Raw genomic sequence first — 7,831 nt, 5'->3', positions numbered from 1 at the left:
ATAGACAGACATTGGCTTTTTGTCTGTAAAATACCACCCTAGTTACTATAAAAACAGTCTGCACATTCTACAACAGGTCAACAGTCTAGTTCATTAATCTGGTCTCATGTCCCTCCTGAAGGTGATATAAAAATATGGTGTAGGAATAGCCACTGGGACTAGTACAGAGCCCCTTTAACTCACCAGGAAACATCCTTATTAATTTAATTATCTTTATTACTAGTACAAAGACCTAGAAGCTGCTCATTAACACAGGAACCCGGTAATATTTAGTTCCTATTAAGTAGTTCGACAAAACGGGCTCTGTTGTGTCAAAGCATGATATTTGAGCTCAGTGTATGAAAGGAATATTCACCCTTAAGAGCATGAACTGGCAAGCACAAGTCAGGGCCATATTCAGCAGCAGGATATACTAGTAAAAAGAAAGCTGGTTAGTATCAAGGGCTTGAGAGGCAGATGTGTTTTGCTTGCTTTCCATTGCAAAGTGCTGCCTAATTTACATTTCAGTCGTCCCTGAAAGAATGAACAGAGGGGCTGTACACAGTCCCCTCATTTGCAAGAGCCTCTCTCGTGGGCAGGAAAATCATCTGCAGATTCCAGATAGAGCAGTCCAGACAGGAAAGGTACACTGGCTGGCAGATGAAAAACATACACTCTTCAGCTAAACCCATAGAATATAGACAGCCACAAGAGAAGTCCGAAGAAGAGGTGAAGTCCAAAGACAAGACTTCAAAATTGAATACCTGCTATCAGCCTTTAAAACCATCTTGCAAGTAATTTCATGCACACATCCGATTTTATGGCAAAACCTTATTACTTTCCTTCTTCCTGCTATAATTGTTTTATTTGCCATTTTACCCACTTTGGGGGTCTCCTCACTTGTGCCCTCTATTTCTGTGATGGAAACATGGAATGTTTTCCTAGGGTTTTTTGTTTTCATTGGCAAGCATCCTTTTTTCCACTAGATAGCTTCCTCTCAGTTTCCCTGCAGTCAGTCACACCTGCAGTTTCCTGAACACCAGGAATACAGACATAGTTTTGTTATGAGGGCTGCCAGCATCTGCTTTTGAATGAATGATACACAGGCTCCCAGCAACTGCATCTCACAGATCCAGCCATAGTTTTCCAGGATGAAGAACTGACTATCAGGCTGATAACAGAAGATTCAAGTACGAACACGGCCCTGAGGAGCCTCTCACAGCAGCTGGGCTCCAGCAGCTTCTTATAGAAAGTGCAGAAAACAGCCATGACCAAGCAGACTAACTGCAGCAGTTCTGCTGGGTATCAGAGAATTAATATTGAAAGGACCATGAGAGCAGGTCAGTCAAGCATATTTTGGGGAAAAAAAGAAAATATGTCCAACTAAGAGACAGAAAAGGATGTGTGTGTTCCTGGTCCGTGGCACTCACAAAAACCACTCCATATCACTCACACAGCAGTCCTAGCCCAGCGCCGTAAGCTTAGGAAAAGCTGTGATTCTGGCAGATCCATGCCATCCACAAAGACAAGGCAGTCAGGCATCCCTACTGAGCATCTCAACAGCCCCCCACCCATGCTGCAGCACCTGCTGGACAAGTATGGGTCAGCACAAAATAGAGCAAACACAATAAGACAGGCTGGCTACAGGCTTCAGCCGCATGAACACGATAGCTCACTGCACAGCAGCAGCCTGGCCTCAACAAGTCATGATGTGCAGTTATCAGACGTTATCCAAATGGATCAGAGTGATGCTAAAACATGGGATCTCGCCTTGATGTCCTCTTTCAGGATGCCATTTTGCCCAAATCTCTGACACAAATCTCTGACCCTCACAGTCTGTGACTAATTAGCACAGATTCAAATCCAGGTTGAGCACTCCACAGAAACCTTTGCATTGCACTCACTTTAATAGAAAGTGGTTAAAAGGAACATGCTGCTATTTAATTCCCAACAGGTACAAGCTCTATATTTGATTTTCTTTGTACAAGTGGATAAGAATAGATGAACATACACTTTACTTTTTTCTTTTCCTGGATCCATGCCCAGAAATTAGAAGTGGAAATACACACCAGTTCCAGTGATTTACAGGAAAAATATAAATTCACATTTTCCCATTGCACATCTTCCTGCGTCTCCAACACATTCAGCTATCAAGACTTTCAGGTGCAGACTGCAATAAATTGGTGCTCCCAGACTGCATCCCTGGTGTTAACAGAAAGCAGAGTACAGTACAGCACACAGCTGGACTGACTCCAAAGCTAGGAAGGTCAAGGAAAAGATTCTCCCTGACTTTGGTGAGATTCAGAGAGGCTCTGGAAGCTGTGTGTGAAAATAAATGGTAATGCAAAAAAACAATCAAATCTCAGTAATAGAGAAAAAAAAAGAAACCTTGCAAAAGCATTATATAGCACGCTGAACACTCTCACGCTATTTGGAGACGAAGCTGCAGGGCAACACCCAGGTTGCAGTGTACTCAGTGGAGAGCATCAATCTCAAAAACCTCCCAGTCAAATCCATATAAGCTGTTTTTTCAGTACTTGTGCTACATGTCACCCTGAACATCTGAAAGAAGCACTTGTAAAACACTGGAAAACTCACTGCTGACAATTGGTATCCATCCTGCACTGCGGTGAAAGGCCAGAGAAGGGGCTGGGCACGACAAAACCTGCTCATCTTTTGCACTTTGTACAGTGGTCACCAGGGCTGCTGCAGCTCCCTGGTCACCTTGTGACCAGGTCATGGTGCTGCTTGAAGCAGAGCCCCTGATCTGCTCCATCACAGAACAGTGGCTGTGCTACAACCAACTAGAAGTTCAGCACTGCCTGGCATAAATTGTATTCAGCAGGAGCCATAGTGACAGAAGATCAAGGACCAAATAAGCATGGCATTCTTAACTTTGGCATTGGAACTTTGTTCCAATCTCCCGTTGGTTTAGCTCAGGGACATGAGCTGCTGTATTTTTTGGGTAGTTAATAGCCCCCAACACCTACTTCCTCTTATCCAATTTCCATAAAACTAACATAAATGTGTGCACAACACCCTTTAACAAAAGTTCCATGTCCGACATCCTCTGCATGAAGATGCAACTCTTTTTTGTCCTTAAGCCTTACTCCTATTAGTGTCATTTGATGCTCAGCAGGTCTTGAATTGGAACACACAGTGAATATTCAACCCTCTATGTCCCTCTTTATCAGAGACTACTCAGTTGTCTCTTTCCAAACTGAGCTCCAGCTCAATCACAGCCTCCTACAAAAGACCTCGTGTCTTTGAATCCTTGCTGTCCTTCTCCAAAACTTTCCAGCTCTATTACATTATTTTTAAATACAGAGACCAAACTTTCACACATTAGTCAGAGGCAGGCAAACCTCATATTTACACACAATGTCATGTCTTATTCTGTATTCCTTTCCTTATAAACCCCAGCATTAGATTTGCATTTTTAACCACTAGTGAGTAAATTGACATTTTCATAAAATCATCCACTAAAGCCCCAGGTTCACACTCCAGATACCCCAATTCTTAGTGTGATTTTGGCTCTCTACTCATCTTTTATGCAGACTGGGTTGTTTGTTCCCCACATGGATCAATTTATCATTTCCTAAACTGAGTTTCATCTGACATTTTCTTAGCCAGTCAGTCTTATGAGGTCCTTCTGCAGTTCTCCAGATAGACTCCACATTTGCCACCCTACTGTGATAATACAGTATCTCCAGAAGCTTCTCTCCCAGCCAAATGTGAGCAGAGCCAAGAGCACACAGGTCACACCACACATTCCTGTGTGACCTCCTTCCACTCCAAGGACTGGCCCTTGACTTTGTTTTCCAACTTTTATCCAAATTATCTACCCATATCAGAACTGTCCTCCTGGTGTCATAACTGATTAGCTTTCCTAAAATCCTCTAACAAGCAAGCTGGTTTTTACTAAGGTCTCTGACGAAGTAGACTATACCACACATTATCAACAAGCCTGTTGACTCCTACAGAGAACAGCAATACATTTGCAAGGCAGATGTGCAACCTAACTCTTACCAAGCACACAATACTTACCCAGATATCCTCTAATTCTTCATTTTGTGATAGTTTCTAAGATATACCAAGTACTTTTGTCAGACTTGCAGGCCTAGAATTCCACAAACCACCCTGGAAACCTCTTGAAGCTGGGCATCATATTTATCACCTCCCGGTTCTCAGGTACAAAGGCAGCTCTAAGCCAGCAGTCACATCATAATGTAAGCTGCAATTTCTCTGAAGCTTTTGGATGAGCACAATCTAGTTGTGGTCATTTGTTACTGTTCATTTTCACTATTTCTCCTATAACAATCCCTTCCATTTCAGAAAGACTTTCTCAATGGTGCACCACAGGAAGGTTTGTGGCATGGGAAATTTCCTCAGGTTATTCCATAGCAAACAACAATTCACAGAATTAATAAAATTTCCTTTCAATTGCCTTAACAAGCTGGAGTACCCATTACACCTCAATTGCCTATTACTCCACATATCCAAGCAGGTTTCAAGCTCCGGATGCATTTGAAGAAATATGTGATAGTTATTATAAAAGTTTGGATCCCTTTTGGTAGTTGATAGGGCAAACTCAAAAATTTTAGCACATTTCTGGGTTTTATATATAACTTACAAGAGTAAGACTTTTTTTAATTTTATTTTATTTTACTTTCTTCAAACATAATTTCAGCTTCTTGGCAGATTCTTCTTACTTCTAATAATCTCTGTTTTGGGCAAAAGAAATCATCATGACTTCCCGAAAACTCTTCTAACAGGTGTAGTGTCCTTAAATAATGTTCATGCCAGCTTGTTGCTAACACTCCCTCATTTTTACACAATTACCCTTCTCCCCATTGGGGACAGCTGTGATGAATTTTTTCTTGCTTTAACAAGGTTGCTGAACCAAAGGATATTATAGACCTCATAACAGAGTTTGCAGGATTCAGGGTCAATCCTGCTTGGCACAAAGCCACCCACACCCTTTGCAGGCCTGCTGATCAATTGCTCCATGAACCACGAGTTCATCAACACTTGGTTTTTTCATCACATCTTACCACCTTCACCCAGTCAACAACAAGGAAACCAGAGATTCCCATTACTCTTGTTTTCTTTTTCCCTCACAGGCTTGTGTATTTTCCAAATGCACTGAGCTGGCTGCTGTGTCCTTCACTAAAGTTTCCATCCCAGATAAAATTCTTTTTCCTTGGAGGCATTAGCAGCCATGGCACATTTCCTCTTAGAAGCTGACTAGCTCCCTAGACAATTTATTGTGTTACTGATGCATGTCATGATGGACAATGTAATGATGGGCATCTATTCACAATGTAAACAGAAACAATGGTAATGGGACTCTATGGTAACAGTGAAAAGGCTGTTAACCAAAATGAAGGCTTTAGAGTGGGAGACATGACTATAATACCAGCCAAAGTGGATAAAATGAGTAAAGAGGATACAAAAATAGAATAAAGTGGGTGAGACTAATCCAGGACTAGATTTGTCCTATTACCCTATTGCTTCATATAGTCTCACTGTGCTCACAATTCCAGTCAGTGGAGGGGCGATAATAACATTAGGCAGAAAAATCCAGGAATTCATATGCATAGTTCTCAATAAAGGTCAGAGAGAAACCACTCCCTACAGTCTATTTTGTTGTACAGAACAACCAAAAAAAAAATAAAAAACACAGAGGCTTTTTGATAGGAAAAAGACCACACACCAACAAGATCTGATGCAATGGGACACCAGCAAGTTTCAGCTCAGCAGGGTTGCCCCCCCTCTCTCTTAAGACATTCCTAACTTTTTCTTTTGCAGGACTAGAGCCATAGAGAAAGCTCCATTAGGACATTACCATTCCACAAAAAAATAGAACTGCCAGGAATATATAAAGAAGATACTGTAAGGTTGTTACATGCACTGCATAATTTGCATATCATTTCTGGTTGGTGTGGTTCCAGGCTGTTTGAACTTGCTACTAGTTCTACCACAGCTGTCACAGTGCAACTTCACTTCTCAAATGGAACAAAATGCAGCTTCAAGTCAGTGGGAGTAGGATTGTCCCTCATACTTGTAGTTTTTAGCAACACCACTGAAAAACACCAAGTTATTGTATTCAATTAAACAATGAAACAAAGTTCAAATTCTTTTCCCTGATGCACTGGAAATTGTTGCATAAAAGTACTTTTTTTGTATCTTGAAGGCAAGAACTACTTTCAAATGGGCAATCTGGATTTAGGATGGATTGTAGGAATAAACACAGCTGATGTTTCCTCTGGTTCAACCATGCTGTACCAAATTCTTCAGGGAAATGTATAAACTTCACAGTAGCCAAATAGGGGATAAGGGATGCCTTGTGCTTTTGATGTCTTAAAAGCAAACAATGTCACCTAGCTCTTTATTATATGCTTCAAAATTATGTTTGATTAGAGAGGTACAGTTTTTATCAACAGAAACCAGTTCAGAGAGGTTGGGATTTAATACAGCTGTGCATTAATTCCTTTACCCTGGAAAGATTTTTTTTTTATTATTTTTGACCTATTTCTTCATGTGGGTCTTGATAGTTCTTCCCTTACAGTCCATTGCAAGAGAGCTGCAGAAAAAATGAATTTACTTTTATGTAAGTCCCTACTGATGACAAGTTTTGATGTATTTGCTTTGTTTTACTGCTTTTTGAGTCCTATTGAGCAGTTCACCCTCCATGTGTCCAGGAGGTATAACATCCCTAACAGACATGCTACAGTAACTTCAGACAGCCATATGCTCAGAGAAAAACAGAAGGAAAGGAAAATTATCTCTGTGGGTAATCTTTAAATAATATTCCTTAGATGCTCTGTGATTTTGATAATGCAAAACTTCCTGTAGAACAGGAAAAAACACCCAACTTCCAAGTGATCAAGACTAAGGCATGCTGCATTTCCCCACCATCTTCACAAGAATCCATGGCAGTTTTTCCAGCTCAGTCTAAAGCAGCCTTCATTTTATTCCATCAACATTCTTACTAGAATAGACAGGAATAAAATACTGTGATATTACCCTATAAAATGCCTGTCCCCAAGTCAAAGCACATACACTCTTTCAGAACACGTTTCTTTTATTACCAGAAAGAATTGTTAGCACCCAACAGGTCTTGAGTTATGCCAGCTTGGCTGACAAGGCTTAAGTCACTTTACAGCAGAAAATGCAGTATAAACAGAAACATATCCTCCAACAATTACAATACCAAATTCAGGGCCATTTTGCAGAGTTTCCATTTATCTCTTTTAGGCTGTGCTGTCCAGTTTTACTTACAAATAAAATTAGATTAGACTTAGAGAGATCAAAGAGAACCTTGTTTCTGGACAGATTTGGGCTAATTGGCAATGCCTTGACCCTCACAGGGGTCTGCAGTCAGTGCAGTACATAAAGAGCTATTACAGTTAATGGGTTAGTTCTAATTGCACCTTCCTTCCCTGAACTCCACACTAAAAATATACCCCACGGAAACAGAATGTGCTGCTTGGTCATTCACACAAGACTCGGGCACTCAGGAAAACTTACAGAGTGCTTACAGTAGGAGCTAAAGCACACAGCTGTGACATGATTTGTTAAAACTGAGAGAGAGCAAATATAGGGAAGGGAGTACACTACAAAGGAGCTGACTTAGCTTCTTCTTAGAAAGTTTAGACTTCACAGATGCTACAGATTTCTGGATGAAATGTGCCTCCATTGAGACAGTCACTTTCCCATTGTCTCTTTACTATGTTTATTAATGTTCCTATAGAACATTAATTTCCAGAAACACTACATTAACAAAGTCACCTATTCTTAAGAAGATTTGAAATTCCAGCATCCCTACTTTCTGCAGTCAATCAAAACC

This window comes from Lichenostomus cassidix, chromosome 3 (assembly GCF_008360975.1).
Source record: "Lichenostomus cassidix isolate B80296 chromosome 3, HeHo_3.0, whole genome shotgun sequence".
Taxonomy (NCBI): Eukaryota; Metazoa; Chordata; class Aves; order Passeriformes; family Meliphagidae; genus Lichenostomus; species Lichenostomus cassidix.
Note: the sequence above shows the minus strand (reverse complement) of the source record.